The 16,461-nt window shown below is 41.7% G+C and overlaps 1 protein-coding gene across 6 annotated transcripts in view; it reads right to left on the reverse strand.

The window, feature by feature from the left end:
* ITSN2 (intersectin 2) overlaps positions 1-16,461 on the reverse strand; it is a 107,096-nt gene that overhangs the window by 68,658 nt on the left and 21,977 nt on the right. The window lies entirely within an intron of this gene.

The raw sequence follows: 16,461 nt of genomic DNA on the forward strand, positions 1-16,461 counted from the left end.
TTACATTTTTCAATGCTTTAAAATACTACAGCCTCGAAGTAACAAAGAGAAATTGCAGGGAATAATCATGTTTACAGAGCTGTGCTGATACACCAGGCAGAACCAGAGTAACTTTCAGAAACGCTCCAACCTGCTGTATAAAGGTCAGGGTGTGCGTCCTTTGCAGGAAAAGGGAGTTTGCCAGAAATAATTGGGCTTGGGTTTGGTTTTTAAGTAGGAGGAAGTTTTAGTCTGGAAGCTCTTGACAAAAATATAATTTTTCAAATCAATGAACGCAAGAATGAACTGAAATTCTGAATGGAAACCCCCAAAACAGTATTAAAAGGTTATTACTTTAAAAAACACCTTTAAAATTACATTCTACTCAGCATTACCACTTCCAAAGAACTGTTAATCTGATCTTCAAGTATTTGTATTGCTCACTAAAAGGCAGTCAAGGGAATAAATAATCCTTTTAATAAGATATTAACAAGTTGCTTTACAAACCACAGCACTTTGAAAGAAACTTACTGTAAAATGCTTCCTCTTTTCCTACATAAACCTAATTTCAAAGCTTTGAACCTACAAAATTTCAACAGCTCTTTTCACTGGTTTTCCAAAAGTAATAGCAAAGCCAGCAGAGTGTGAGCTGACATAGGTGCCAAGGCACACACATTAACAACGTTAATCACTACTTCTGAGTTTATCCATATATGCAAACACATTTTCCAACAGGACCTAGTGTCTCCTCTTAAGGAGGTCCTGCTAAGACCATCATTCTCCTTTCATATTTAGAAATCGAGTTCTTTAAACCTGCTGCTTAATAGGGAAATATAAATAGTTAGAAAACCAAACCAAACCAGAAACTCACTGGGGATATGAATGACAAAAAAGTTGGGAGGGCATTAGGATATCTGAATTTGGAGTTTTGCTTCCGTCTCTTCAGGATCTACCTTTTTTTGGGTCTTCTTGCAGGCTGCATGCAAAACTGCGCTTCAAAAACCCCTTTATTTCTCTTTTCTAATTAAAGGAGTCTAAATAAATCTGGATTAGATACCGATAATAAATTTAAATACATCTAAATCAGATGCCTAAAAGTTGAAGGGCAGTACGAGTATTGCCATAATACAAAAATGAGGACAATTTATGCCTAATGGCAAAAATTAGAGTGGCACTTAAATCTTTTTAAAATGTTAGCTTTAAGATACAAATGAAAAGTGCATAATGTGGTTAATACTTATAGAAATTATCTGGACAAGATGAAGATGTGCTCCTAAAGCTGTCAGCAGCAACTTCAGGAAACCTGACCAGTTTATTCATTTATGGAAAATAAAATATTAGCAACATTACATTTTACTTAGATGAAATACCATGTTTTGATCATCTTTTGAAGCAGGTACCTACAACACTCCTCAGCTTTTTATAATCAATGACAGAAGGATTAAGACCACCACAATACATCCACACAGTCAGTGGCTGCAAAGTGCTAAAAATACAGTAACAATTCCTTGACATTCCTATTTATATGTCACAATTTTTTAATTTTAAAAATTTTTTTGACTCTAACCAACACTATTATAGCAACAAGTGCTTCTAGCACAGTCCTAGCGACCCAGTGCAAGCAGCTACTGTCATAACGAAGTGATTAACTATGAACATACATTATCAAAATTACATCATGAAAAGGTCAACCTGCTAATAATTTATTTGCAAAGGTACAAAGAATTTCAGGTTTTCCCTGTCCCTGAGGACAAAGACTGAAAATCTTTTTTCTGGTGACTATTTCCATGAAGATACACTCTCATCTACTGAGGTTTTTTATATATATGGAAGAAAATAATGTAATAGACCTTAAAACTAAAAGCAGACCTCCTCCCACATAATTTGACTGTTTTGCCTAAAAGTAAATATATAAAAATGTATATACTCTGTAAATATAAATTAAAATAAAATACATTCAGTTCAGACAATTTTAGCCACATCTCTCTTAAGACCTATCAACATTCAATAATACTCTGAAATCAAAGGAGTTTAAAAGGAGATATCAGAGCACCTTTTAATTTAGAAGGCTGAATGAAAACATTTACTAAATTCCAACCAGAAATGAGATAAGTGGTAGGGGACAAAAGCAAAGCATTATCCAAACAAAGTCCTTCCAAAGCTGTGACTCCTTACAAGCTAAGCCTAGAAAGTAATGTGTTTTTTTTTTTTTAGCAGGAATTAGGATCTAGAAAACAGCGTATCTCCAAGTGAGCACAGCTCTCCCAGTTTGATAGTGAGATTTTTTGGTGCTTGTCTATAACTGAACAAAGTTTTAAGTAGATCAGCATTCAAATAATACTGAACTGAACTCCAGGAGAGTTCAAGGGGCAATGGGCACAAGCTGAAACATGGGAAGTTCCATCTGAATATGAGGAGGAACTTCTTTACTTTGAGGGTGACAGAGCCCTGGAACAGGCTGCCCAGGGAGGTTGTGGAGTCTCCTTCTCTGGAGATATTCAAAACCCGCCTGGATGTGACCCTGTGCAATGTGCTCTGGGGAACCTGCTTTGGCAGGGGGTTGGACTAGATGATCTCCAGAGGTCCCTTCCAACCCTTAACCATTCTGTGATTCTGTGAAAGTCCCAGAAAACTAAGCTTTAACCTGAAGTCATTTAAGAGAGAGTTTCATTGGGCAATGAAAGCTTTTCTTTAAAAGCTAAAAAATTAAACAACCATTCGGTGTGGATCCACATGGTATGGGATCCACATGTGTGGGCATTCTGCAAAATACTGAGCAAAAATACTACATTGGTCTACCTGAAATTAACACTTTGAACAACGGGGATCACAAGGTCTTGGCAATTCCACAAACTGCGTCACGAAACCATTCTTCAAAGTAATTGCCATGTTTACTTAAAAGCACAACCAAGACCATCACAATAAAGACTTACCACAGACAAAATTAGTTTGAAACTCAATTCTCTTGTGCTGTCGCCATCAAAACATGCTACAGTCCTCACGAATATTGTGGTTGTCTCCCAAAGCTACCACCGGTGGTGAAACTGGCCACTCAGCATCACTGCTGAGAAAAATTACGCTGCCTGGTTTGCAAACAACCAAGTTTTGAGCACATCCAACTGTGATAAAGGGAAGACTACTCCTTTTCTTGGAAGGACAAAGCTGCAGGAAGAGTCAAACAAACATCTGCCATCCAAGACACGTCATCTAAACTCATCTGGCTTAGCTCAACATTTTTTTGTACTAACAGGCCTTCAGTCCCAGGGCTGAGAAACATCTTGCCCATCAGCCAGATCGAGCCAAAGAGAACAATTCATTTTGCCTAGAGACATTGCTGTTGTTCTTCCTTCCTCACAGCCTCAGTCCTTACTCACGGCAAGTCATACACGAATCACAAAACCAAGCTGCAGGCATCTCCTCTTCACAGACACCTCTCTGATCCCAGGATGGGGCAAGAGGCACACATCTCCTTGATGGAGCAGTGGTGAACCTTTGGCACTCCAGAGATTCTGAGCTGGCACCAAGTAGCAGTGAACTACAATACTTTTAAAAAAATCAGTTTAGCGTCAGAAATCAAAATACAGTTGCCACTACATGCTCTCATGACAGGCTTTGCTGCAGCCAACGAATAGTACTTTACTACTTTTCTGACTTAGCTTAAGTTCCCTGGAAATTTTCAGGAGACGAATAATTTTTTCCCAACTGTAGGTGGTGTAATTTTGGAGGGAAAAAAAAATACCATCTCTCTGACAATAAGATATCTCATGAAATCATTATCCTTCAGAAGAGGTTACCTGACAATCTCACAACTTCATACATGAAGTAAGACCCACCTAGATGAAGCTAACACTATATTCGACTGTGCTGCATTTTTAGGCATCAAAACTCAAGAAATGTTGAGCTTAGAGATCTTCCCCTCAAAGATTTGAGTAACTAGAATAGAGTAACTATTGCCTTCACTTGCTTTTTCTGTTATGAAAACACACATTTCTATCTGAGTAACACTTTTGGAAGAGAGATGTCAAACTATTTTTCTTGTCTAGAGAAGACCTGTACTTACAGAGAAGACTGTAAATAAATGTCAAGATTGGCAAGTGTTCTTGAGATCCAACATGGGAAATCTGGACTCAAGGTCCAGAAGTCTTAGCTGATTCCTTATACCAGATCAGAAACCTTGGGAGAAACCAACAGAGAAAGCTCCTTTACTTGTCCACTCCACAGGTCTACAACACATTCAAGAGTTCAAAGTCATGTGTGGATACTACCCATGTAGAAAGTCCATATGGAATGACAAAGACCCACACAAACAACCCAGTGCTACACATCATTAATTTAACATACCTTCAAGACTTCTCTAAATATGATAAAATACATACTGACTTCACCTTCATGTAACAGGTATTAATATTTAAATCAACGTGGTAGCACTCTCAATTTTTTAGTGTTGGAAACAAGCAACTATGCTGGGGATTAAATATTTTCTGTTCCTTTAAGCTAATTTTAAATAAAAGACATCTTTCTACAAGAGAGCATGAGGGTCTGTTTATGGCAGGATCGCAGCATTTGGTAGGACAGCTCCAGAAATGCCTTTACAACACTGCATCAGACAGATAATCCTCTGAAGAAAACAAAGGACTTGCTTTGATGGGCTGCCAACATCAAACAAAACCAAACACTGTTCTTCCCTTAAAACAATAAGCTGCAACTGAAAGAGAAGGGAGAAAAGAAAGTGCAATCCCAGGAAAAAAGTAAATAGACCTGAAAATGCTCTGTAAGACCTCTGCCACTGGCTAGTGCTACCCGTAGGCAAAAGGTAGTTGTACCGAGCGCGGTACTATTAGTGAAAAGGACACAGGCAACTTTTCACTTGTGGAAAATCATAAGACATTTCTCACATTCTCCAAAGAACTGTGTCTGTTTTTCACTCATAGGCGTTGCTTGTTTTTCTCTAATAAAAACTATGCTCCTACGACCTACAAAGTTAATTAACTCCACAGAGATAAATAACCTAATTTGAAAGAGCATTCCTTGTACACATAAGTCATGAGGATGAGCGATTATACCAGCACCTTTTTAAACACCCAAAAAACTAGCATTAAGTTTCATAATGACCCTAAATAAATATTCATCCTCATGTTTAAAGACAGGGAAATTTCAGAGACATGCAGCAGCATGCCTCAAGCTGCACAAGGGGTTTTCCATAATGCAACCAGCAATCGCATTACTGTCTCCCATTAGGAGTCTCAAGAGAGTTGTTTGGTATAATACATATTGGGATAAATCTAATAATTCCAGTCATCCTCTGTCTGTGTTTGGAGATAAGTCCATGACAGAATTCTTTATTATAGATCGGATTTAATGCTCCCAACTGAGACATTGAATCTTACTTCTAATTTTTCCTCAGCAGTGAGTAAACATTCCAGGAGTCTGAAAATATACAGAACGTTTTACCATTAGTCTGAATTTCCAGATTCCTTATCAATGCTACTCCTGTTTTCAATATTTGCTTCTCTCCTTTGTTGTTGATTCTTTATATCATTCTTATTTAGGTGTGTAAACATGTTCTGAACTACTGCTGTGGTGGCTTCGGGTCCATCCCAAAGCACCACCTGCTCCTCCTCAAGGAATGCACTGCCTATTCCCAGCTCCCATGTTCTTGGGCCACAGCAGGAGCCACGTGCAACCTCCTTCTATGACACACACATTAATCCTGCTACTAATTGTCCTACCAGAAATGCTCCATGGAGGCTCTCAGCATGTTAAGCAACACATGGCAACTGACAGACGTGGCAGTGTTAGGTTTACAGCTGGACTCGATGATCTTAAAGGTCTTTTCCAACCTAAATGAGTCTATGACTCTAACTGCCAGAGGGAAAAGGGTATGTAGTGATAGGACAAGGGGGAATAGTTTTAAACTGAATGAGGGAAGATTTAGATTAGGTATTAGGAAGAAATTCTTTACTGGAAAGTGGTGAGACACTGGCACAGGTTGCCCAGAGAAGCTGTGGCTGCCCCGTCCTTGTCAGTGTTCAAGGCCAGGTTGGATGGGGATTTGAGCAACCTGGTCTAGTGGAAGGTGTCTCTGCCCATGGCAGGGGGGTTGGAACTAGATGATCTTTAAGGTCCCTTCCAACCCAAACTGTGCTATGATTCTATAATGTGATTCTATGTCTATGCTTAACAACAACTTCAGCAACTTCTTTAATGCATACACAGTTAAAAGAAAACACCCGTAGCTAAGCCACATTAAACAGAGGGAAACATGTTTCTCCTTCAATTTTGTATTTTCACTAAAATTACAAGAATTGTGCCCATTGAAGCCAAGAGAATTTTTAAAGATTTTCAAGTGTCTTAATGTGCTATCCAAAAATAACTGTTACCTGCAGACAGGCTGTTAAATAGTGTCAGGCAAGCGCAGGGCTACACAGATTTGGCCAAGAAATATTTGCTTAATTCAAAAGCACGCTTACAGAAATGTGAACAAAGCAGCAGCAGACACATTGTGTTTCAGGGTACGATTCATATTCTCTGCATTATGTACAGGATTCCTAGATATTTAGGTGTATTGGGAATCCTTAGGTTCACCAGTTCACTAAAATCAAATATTGGGCTTGTTTAAATTAACCACCTGCTCCTATGAAACAGGAGCAGAGCTCCATACAATGCAGTATTTTGTCTGATGATACCGTCACTGACATCCCCCCACTTCAATACATAAAATCTATCTGTAAAGGAAGAACATTAACATTTCTGTGCCATTGTCCTGGTTTGGCTCAAACCAGGCCAAATAGTCTTAGAGAACCCAAGGTCACTGCTTACGAGTAAAGAGCCGAAGGGGGTTGTACCTGCAGGGAGTAGTGGATGGGGCAGGTGACCCAGGATTGACCAGCAAGGTATTCCATCCCATACATGTCATTCTCACTTTCCTGTTTATCACTAACCCACTGCCTCCTGGAGGTGGGGCCCAGGAGGGAGGGGCCCTCCTGTCTCCCACTGATTGGTACCAGCTTTGCCAAATCTCCAGTTAAAAGCCTGCAGGTGTGATGGCAGTAGAGCTTTTGCATTTTGCCCTCTGCCCGTGCTGGGGGGAGCTACTGCCTTTTCCCCTCTGCCTGTACTGGGGGGAGCAATTCTGCCTGAGGAGGATTTCCAAGCTCTTGATCTTGGTTTTGTACATATTTGTATATATTTGGTTATTTCTATTATTATTGTTATTATATTCTTTTTCATTATTATAGTTTATTAAAACTGTTTTAACTTTCCAACCCATAAGTCTCTCTCCCTTTTCCCTTTCCCTTTCCCTTGGCGGGGGGGGGGAGAGGGTTAACAGAGAGCATCTGCCACCTGGTTAATAGCTGGCCCAGCTTTAAACCGTGACAGATTTATTGGCGCCCAACGTGGGGCTCGAGAGAAGCTCCAACAGGTTGCTCTGATAAGTTGAATCCTGGCTCTGGTGGGAGGAGACCCAGAGAGCTCAGCTGAGAGAATATCAGATTTCTTCCTTTGAGATTTACGAGGGGTTGGAAAGTTAAAACAGATAGTGAAGATGGTGATGTCATTTTTGAATGCTGTGTTATCTCATCTTTTTATGGAGTTTCTTTCACAATTGAGTATTGCAATGATGCCTTACCTGCCGTGGGCACTGTGTTATTGCTTGCTTCTTATGAATGTTTACATGCAGTTTAGCAGTGGGCGCTGGTCGAAATGTATTGTTTTGGTATGGGGTTTGATACTGATTTATGCTGTGATAAACTGGGCAGTTAATATTCCGATCTCTTATCTCTATGACACAATGATGGGCAGCTTTAATCGCGAATCAGTAGCAGCAACTTCATCTGCACGCTCCAGGCGCCCTTTAGCTGATTCTGTTAATGATTACACTTCCAGTTTTACTTTGGGAAATAGTACCTTCTCCTTTTCTGCCAAGCTGATTCCACTAGATTTTGCGAAATTAGGATGGTGCTGTCTAGGTGGCATGTTTTTATTTTTGGTTGTCCTGAATGTGTTTCTGATGTGGGATAAGATTAAATATCAGTGCAGGGACAGTTGTAGGTGTCATGCAGCCACCTCAGATCCTACAGTGTGTACTGCTGCTACAGCCACTAAACCCACTGAAACCTCGGCAGCCTGTACCACAGCTGCTACACCCCCCAAGATGGCCACTGTAGCTACTCAGACTCTCAGCACTCCCACGACAGCCACTGCATCTACTCAGACTCCAGCATCTATCGAATCTCTACCAATTGCTCCTGTAACCAGGAAGAAATACCAAAAGAAATCAGCTCGTGAAGTGAAGGATGATGACTCAGAGCCTTCTAAGGCAGAGCCATCATATGACCCAGGTGAGGGCCCTTCTCAGGCAGAGTTAGGGCCTGACACAGATGGGGGTTTCCTCGATCGTCCTTTTAAAACAGACCCATCACAGAAGAAAGGCCCTTCTAAAGCAGAACTATCACAAGAGGAGGACTCAGACGTAGAGATAACCTACCACTCCTTATCCCTGAAGGACCTGAGAAATATAAGGAAAGACTTCAGCCGTTATGACGGTGAACCTATTATTACCTGGTTGCTCCGATGCTGGGATAATGGGGCAGACAGCATGCAATTGGATGGCAGAGAAGCCAGACAGCTGGGATCCCTGTCCAGAGATGGTGGTATTGATAAGGCGCTCGCAAGAAAGTCAAACACTATCAGTCTCTGGAGGCGACTCTTGTCAGCTGTAAAGAGCAGGTATCCCTATAAAGATGATGTTATGAGTCACCTAAGCAAATGGACCACTATAGAAAAAGGTATTAACTACCTTAGAGAACTGGCTGTGCAAGAGATCATTTATAGACACCCACGGAACATTGTAGATCCTGTAGATCCTGATGAAGTGGAATGCAACCGATCCATGTTCCGGAAGGTTGTGAAGAATGCTCCACCGACATATACCCATACATTGTCAATATTAGTATGGGGAGAAGATGATATGGCACATTCTACTGTGGGCAAAATGGCTAACTGTATGCGACAGTATGAAGATAGTATTTCTTCCCCACTGCAGACACGCATCTCGGCTGTGGAAAAACTGACTAAGGAGAACAAGGACTCATTTAAACAACTGTCAGACAAACTGTCCAAGATCGAGAATAAACTTGACTCTCTACCTACACAGGCGCGCGTTGCAGCCGTTAGGAGAAAACGCTCTCCTACAGGACCAGCTCAAAGGAAACAGAACACATCACGAGGTATCCTGTGGTTTGCCCTGCGTGGTTATGGGGAGGACATGAGCAGATGGCATGGACAACCTACCAGTACCCTACAGGCACGAGTACGTGAGTTGCAAGCTAAAAGAAATACCAGAGAGAATTTTTCTAGGAGGATGGCTGCTCCAGTTACCAGTGAGCAGGACCCCAGTCAGGGGAGATGGGCCTCAAATCACTTTTTCCCAAGTGTGAATAGGAGAAATGAAGGTCCAGTCCCTGTGAGCAGCATGAATCCATTTCTTAATTAGGGGGGCCCTGCCTCCAGCCAGGTGGAGGAGAGGGACAACCGGATTTATTGGACTGTGTGGATTCGATGGCCTGGCACATTAAAACCACAAAGGTATCGAGCCCTGGTAGACACTGGTGCACAGTGCACCCTAATGCCATCGGATCATAAAGGGGCAGAATCTATCAGCATTTCAGGAGTAACAGGAGGATCTCAAGTGTTATCTGTATTGGAGGCCGAAGTGAGCCTAACTAAAAATGAATGGAAAAAGCACCCCATTGTGACTGGCCCAGATGCTCCGTGCATCCTTGGCATAGACTACCTCAAGAGAGGGTATTTCAAGGACCCAAAAGGGTATAGATGGGCCTTTGGTATAGCAGCTGTAGAGACTGAGGACATTAAACAGCTGTCTACCTTGCCTGGCCTCTCAGAAGATCCTTCTGTTGTGGGGTTGCTGAAGGTTGAAGAACAACAGGTGCCAATTGCTACTGCCACGGTGCACCGACGACAATATCGCACCAATCGAGACTCCCTGATCCCCATTCATAAACTGATTAGACAATTAGAAAATCAAGGAGTGATTACCAAGACTCGCTCACCCTTTAATAGTCCTATATGGCCAGTGCGAAAGTCTGATGGAGAATGGAGATTAACTGTGGACTATCGTGGCCTAAATGAAGTTACGCCACCGCTGAGTGCTGCTGTGCCAGACATGCTAGAACTTCAATACGAACTGGAGTCAAAGGCAGCCAAGTGGTACGCCACCATAGACATTGCTAATGCCTTTTTCTCTATTCCTTTGGCACCAAAGTGCAGGCCACAGTTTGCTTTTACCTGGAGAGGTATCCAGTACACCTGGAATCGACTGCCCCAGGGGTGGAAACACAGTCCTACTATTTGCCATGGACTGATCCAGACTGCACTAGAAAAGGGTGGAGCTCCAGAACATTTGCAATACATTGATGACATCATTGTGTGGGGTGATACAGCAGCAGAAGTTTTTGACAAAGGGGAGAAAATAATCCAAATTCTTCTGAAAGCTGGTTTTGCCATAAAAAGGGGCAAGGTCAAGGGACCTGCCCGGGAGATCCAGTTTTTAGGGATTAAATGGCAAGATGGGCGTCGCCAGATCCCGATAGAGGTGATCAACAAAATAACAGCAATGTCCGCACCAACTAACAAAAAGGAAACACAAGCCTTCTTAGGTGTTGTGGGTTTCTGGAGAATGCATATTCCAGATTACAGCCAGATTGTACGCCCTCTTTATCAAGTGACCAGAAAGAAGAATGATTTTCAGTGGGGCCCTGAACAACGACAGGCTTTTGAACAGATTAAACAAGAGATTGTGCATGCAGTAGCCCTTGGACCAGTCCGTACGGGACAAGATGTTAAAAATGTGCTCTACACCGCAGCTGGGGACAATGGTCCTACCTGGAGCCTCTGGCAGAAAGTGCCAGGGGAGACTCGAGGTCGACCCCTAGGATTTTGGAGTCGAGGATACAAGGGCTCCGAGGCCAATTACACTCCAACTGAAAAAGAGATACTGGCAGCATATGAAGGAGTTAGAGCTGCTTCAGAGGTAATTGGTACTGAAGCACAACTTCTCCTAGCACCTCGACTACCAGTACTAGGCTGGATGTTCAAGGGTAAGGTTCCCACTACCCATCATGCAACTGATGCGACGTGGAGTAAATGGATTGCATTAATTACGCAGAGGGCTCGAATAGGAAACCCTAATCGCCCAGGAATCTTAGAAGTAATCATGGACTGGCCAGAAGGCAAAGACTTCGGAATGCCACCAGAAAAGGAGGTGACACGTGCTGAAGAAGCCCCACCATATAATGAACTACCAGAGGATGAGAAGCAGTATGCGCTGTTCACCGATGGATCCTGCCGTCTTGTAGGAAAGCATCGGAAGTGGAAAGCTGCTGTATGGAGTCCTATACGACGAGTCACAGAAGCCACAGAAGGACAAGGTGAATCAAGTCAATTTGCAGAAGTAAAAGCCATCCAGCTGGCTTTAGACATTGCTAAACGAGAAAAGTGGCCAAGGCTGTATCTTTATACTGACTCATGGATGGTGGCAAATGCCTTGTGGGGGTGGTTAAAGCAGTGGAAGCAAAGCAACTGGCAGCGCAAAGGGAAACCTATTTGGGCTGCTAAATTGTGGCAAGATATTGCTGCTCGGCTAGAGAAACTAGTCGTGAAGGCACGTCATGTAGATGCTCACGTACCTAAAAGTCGGGCAACTGAGGAACATCGAAACAACCAACAAGCGGATCAAGCTGCTAAAGTGTTCCAAATAGATTTGGACTGGGAACACAAAGGTGAACTATTTTTAGCTCGGTGGGCTCATGACACTTCAGGTCATCAAGGGAGAGATGCAACATACAGATGGGCTCGTGACCGAGGGGTGGACTTAACCATGGACTCTATTGCACAGGTTATCCATGATTGTGAAACATGCGCCGCAATTAAGCAAGCCAAACGGTTAAAACCTTTGTGGTATGGGGGACGGTGGTTGAAATATAAATATGGGGAGGCCTGGCAAATTGACTATATCACACTCCCTCAAACCCGCCAGGGTAAACGCTATGTGCTTACCATGGTGGAGGCGACCACCGGATGGTTGGAAACATACTCTGTGCCCCATGCCACTGCCCGGAACACTATTCTGGGCCTCGAAAAGCAAATCTTGTGGCGACATGGCACGCCAGAGAGAATTGAGTCGGACAATGGGACTCATTTCAAAAACAGTCTCACAGACAACTGGGCCAAAGAGCATGGCATTGAATGGGTATATCACATCCCCTATCATGCACCAGCCTCTGGGAAAATTGAACGGTATAATGGGCTGTTAAAAACTACCCTGAAAGCAATGGGGGGTGGAACCTTTAAAAACTGGGATAAACATCTGGCACAAGCTACCTGGTTAGTTAACACCAGGGGATCTATCAATCGAGCTGGCCCTGCTCAGTCAGACCTTCTACATACAGTAGAAGGAGATAAAGTCCCGGTGGTGCATGAAAGGAATCTATTGGGAAAAACTGTCTGGATTCTTCCTGTAACGGGCAAAGGTAAACCCATTCGTGGGATTGCTTTTGCTCAGGGACCTGGATGTACTTGGTGGGTGATGTTGCAAGATGGTGAAGTCCGATGTGTCCCTGAAGGTGATCTGATTCTGGGTGAGACTACTTAATTTTGAACTGTATGTTGTTGCTGCATAAGTGTCTTTTAGGTTAAGACAGTGGTGATGCGACCGGAGCTAGCTTCATCAAGTGGCGTCCAGTAACCTCCTCGAGTCTGACATCTTTAACCTGCAACCCGTGGGCACGAACCATGACAAAAGAGAGACTGCTAGCCAGAAAGACTGCTGAGAGACTGTTAACCAGATGCAAACCCACAATCCTGAACCAAATGAACTTGATGGACTTTTTTGCATAAAGATGAATCATAGACTAGTGATATGTATATATATATTTGAAAATGAAAAGGTAGTGGTGATCTGAGTATGACATGAATGGTATGGAATAAGGGGTGGAATGTCCTGGTTTGGCTCAAACCAGGCCAAATAGTCTTAGAGAACCCAAGGTCACTGCTTACGAGTAAAGAGCCGAAGGGGGTTGTACCTGCAGGGAGTAGTGGATGGGGCAGGTGACCCAGGATTGACCAGCAAGGTATTCCATCCCATACATGTCATTCTCACTTTCCTGTTTATCACTAACCCACTGCCTCCTGGAGGTGGGGCCCAGGAGGGAGGGGCCCTCCTGTCTCCCACTGATTGGTACCAGCTTTGCCAAATCTCCAGTTAAAAGCCTGCAGGTGTGATGGCAGTAGAGCTTTTGCATTTTGCCCTCTGCCCGTGCTGGGGGGAGCTACTGCCTTTTCCCCTCTGCCTGTACTGGGGGGAGCAATTCTGCCTGAGGAGGATTTCCAAGCTCTTGATCTTGGTTTTGTACATATTTGTATATATTTGGTTATTTCTATTATTATTGTTATTATATTCTTTTTCATTATTATAGTTTATTAAAACTGTTTTAACTTTCCAACCCATAAGTCTCTCTCCCTTTTCCCTTTCCCTTTCCCTTGGCGGGGGGGGGAGAGGGTTAACAGAGAGCATCTGCCACCTGGTTAATAGCTGGCCCAGCTTTAAACCGTGACAGCCATACAATGAGCTCAACGTAGAAATACAATACTTCTTTTAGAATGAGTATAATCCCTAAAACAATTTAGAGATACAGAATAGTCTAGTCCATGCTAACAGTAAAGATCCACTTGCCTTCTGAATTTTACAGCGCAACTTAACGATTCCAAAGCACTTAAATTACCAATTTATAATAACAGGATAGTATTTCTATACTTCATAAAAATCACAGAATCGTTTAGCTCATTATGGCTATCCATTTTCAGAAGCTCCTTTTTAATTAAATAATTGCCAAACTCCACAGCAACAATGCAACACACCAAGTAAGCAAAATATTTGGAAAAAAAAAAAAAAAGGCAAAACACAGACATAATAAATTACAGGAATTTACTTGAAGATGTGTAAACAAAAAAATCTTTTTTTAAAGTTTTGTTAGAGCTCCACTAATGCAAAAAATACATTAGGAAATGTATATAAATATGAGAGTACTCTCAGTTGCACATTAGCATGTTACCTTTTACACTAGTTTTCTGTAGGATTTGTGACAACTCATTCAATAGTATTTTCTGAAGTTTTAATGAAATAAGTTTTCTATTTCTCATCAAAAAATGCAATTACTGTAACCTACAACGTTGGTAAACTCATATTTTATTCTTGAAAGCTAATTTAACTTCTCCTTTTCTTACAGGAAAAAGTTGACACACAGACTTGTCTTAACCTAAGCCACCCCCATATGTAGATTCAGTACTAGCAATAAATATAAAAGTATTTTCTGCCTAAATCTGGAAAAACAATGCCACTGAAATCACCTGTAGGTGCTGAGTTACTAACAGCACATGAAACAAGCCCATCCTTCTATCGGATGACATAGCCGTGTCTCTGCCCAGAATATGCTTACCCTTTAGTGTAGGATAAGTCAGAAGCTTTTTTGAGTACCCTCCTGTCAATTTGTATAGCATCAAAGTCTTCAATGAGGAAAACAAAAGTTTTTAGTCACCATGTTTGAGGAAAAAGCCCACCAGAGCTTAGACCAAACTTTTCTAATTCTGAAAATGGATTTTTTTACTCCACTGCTGCTGCTCACCAGCATTCACAAAAAAACCCTACAACTTAATTAAAAATTTACAAAAGGATAATTTGTTTAATGATTGTCTAGCAAATCTCTGTGGAATGCAGCAAAACTAATAAGATTCAGGTGGGTTTCCATCTGCAGTAGCTCATAAATCTTTTCACACTGGGAGAAATGCAGGCAGTAAAAATACCAGGCAAGAGGATGCAAAATGAACCTTGAAATTAGGTGGAGTAAAGGAAATGATTCTCCTACAAAAACATACGCTGACATAAAATCAGAGCAGAACTCTGTTCAAGCAATATTAGATCCTTTACAGTAATTTCTGTAGTTCTCATCATTATCTGGCCATTAGAGTAAAAACGACATTTCCAGGTTCTCAGACTAGAGAAGGAAGTCTGGGACCAGGAGGAAGGCTGAGGGCTATATTTACAATGGAGAGAACTCCTTTCAAGTCTGTGTCGCAAAGAGGAAAACAGAAGAACCGCCAAATTAAAAAAAAATAAAATAAAAAATACACAGGAAGGATGGGAGAGAAGGAAAAATCAAGAGGCATTTTCTGAATGATTTGTGGAGTAAAATTAAATTAGGAGATAATTAGAAAGCAAAACACAGTAACAACCCTGCCAGTTCAGACTGAATATTCACCTAGCTAAGCTCCCGACAGAGTGAGGCAAACACGCGCTGGTACCTCCCCAGGTACCAGAGGTGGTACCTCATTAATGGAAGGAAAATCCACCTATTTCTAATTACTTAAGGAATCCAAGTAACCTTCTGGCACCCACAGCTTCCTACGGCTTTCACTGTTCATTTGACGCTGTGCAAAGTGCTCCGTTTGTTTGCTATCTGCCAACGGTATTTTCATTCGATACTGGTTAATTCTTGTGTTATCAGAGATAAATTACGATTCCCTTGCTTACAAAATGACGAATGACCTTGAGAAGGTGACTTCTACTGTATCCACTATCCCCACTGTTTCTTTTCCAAGCTGAAAGATCCTAGTCAATGTAGTTAGTCCTCCTATGGAAGCTGCTCTGTATCTTTGATCATTCTTGTTACCCTCCTCTTTGTAATTTCTAGCCCTGACAGAAAGAAAACATGTAAAGAAAACTGGAAGAAAACACAAAGGTAACAAAAGCAAGAATAAGAGAGTTTGCTTAAACAGTACTCCTTATAATGTTACATCACTAATTAGCAGAACCTGCCAACTATATCCAGTACATACACAATACTATTTTCCCAGCATACTACGGAGTTTGATTTTAAATATAATAAATTAAAATTGTCTAATTTATGACCATAAGACTTTTGGTATTGGTTTATACCATAGTCCCTAATCCCACCTCCACAGTGGCTCATAGGGCCACTTATAGAATAGAATTAGGGATAGAGCTCTTCCCTAGTTATTACACTCTCTTAACTGTCAGAAATCAGCTATTTGGGAGACTTCTTGAGCCCAAAAGGCACCAAAACCCCTTCCATTTAATAGCCATGGCATAGATCTTTGCTCCCAAGTTTTGATTCCATGTACTTGGAGCTTTTGGTTCCAAAGCATCTTGAGACAATGTGTCCCAAAACCGAGTTGTTCATTATGTGAAACAAACAGCCAAGCCAACCAACGAACCAACCTGTTTACTTCTGCCTGCTTTAAGCTCAGTAATTTCACTGGGTATTACTTTCCTTTTCAGTTCTGAAAAGCAGTGAATATTCTTTCCCTGTTATCCTCTTCTATCCTATGATGGCTTTACAGATTTTTATCATATCCTCAACTGTCTCTTCTCTAAACCAAATTAAA

Source organism: Nyctibius grandis, chromosome 1 (assembly GCF_013368605.1).
Source record: "Nyctibius grandis isolate bNycGra1 chromosome 1, bNycGra1.pri, whole genome shotgun sequence".
Taxonomy (NCBI): domain Eukaryota; kingdom Metazoa; phylum Chordata; class Aves; order Nyctibiiformes; family Nyctibiidae; genus Nyctibius; species Nyctibius grandis.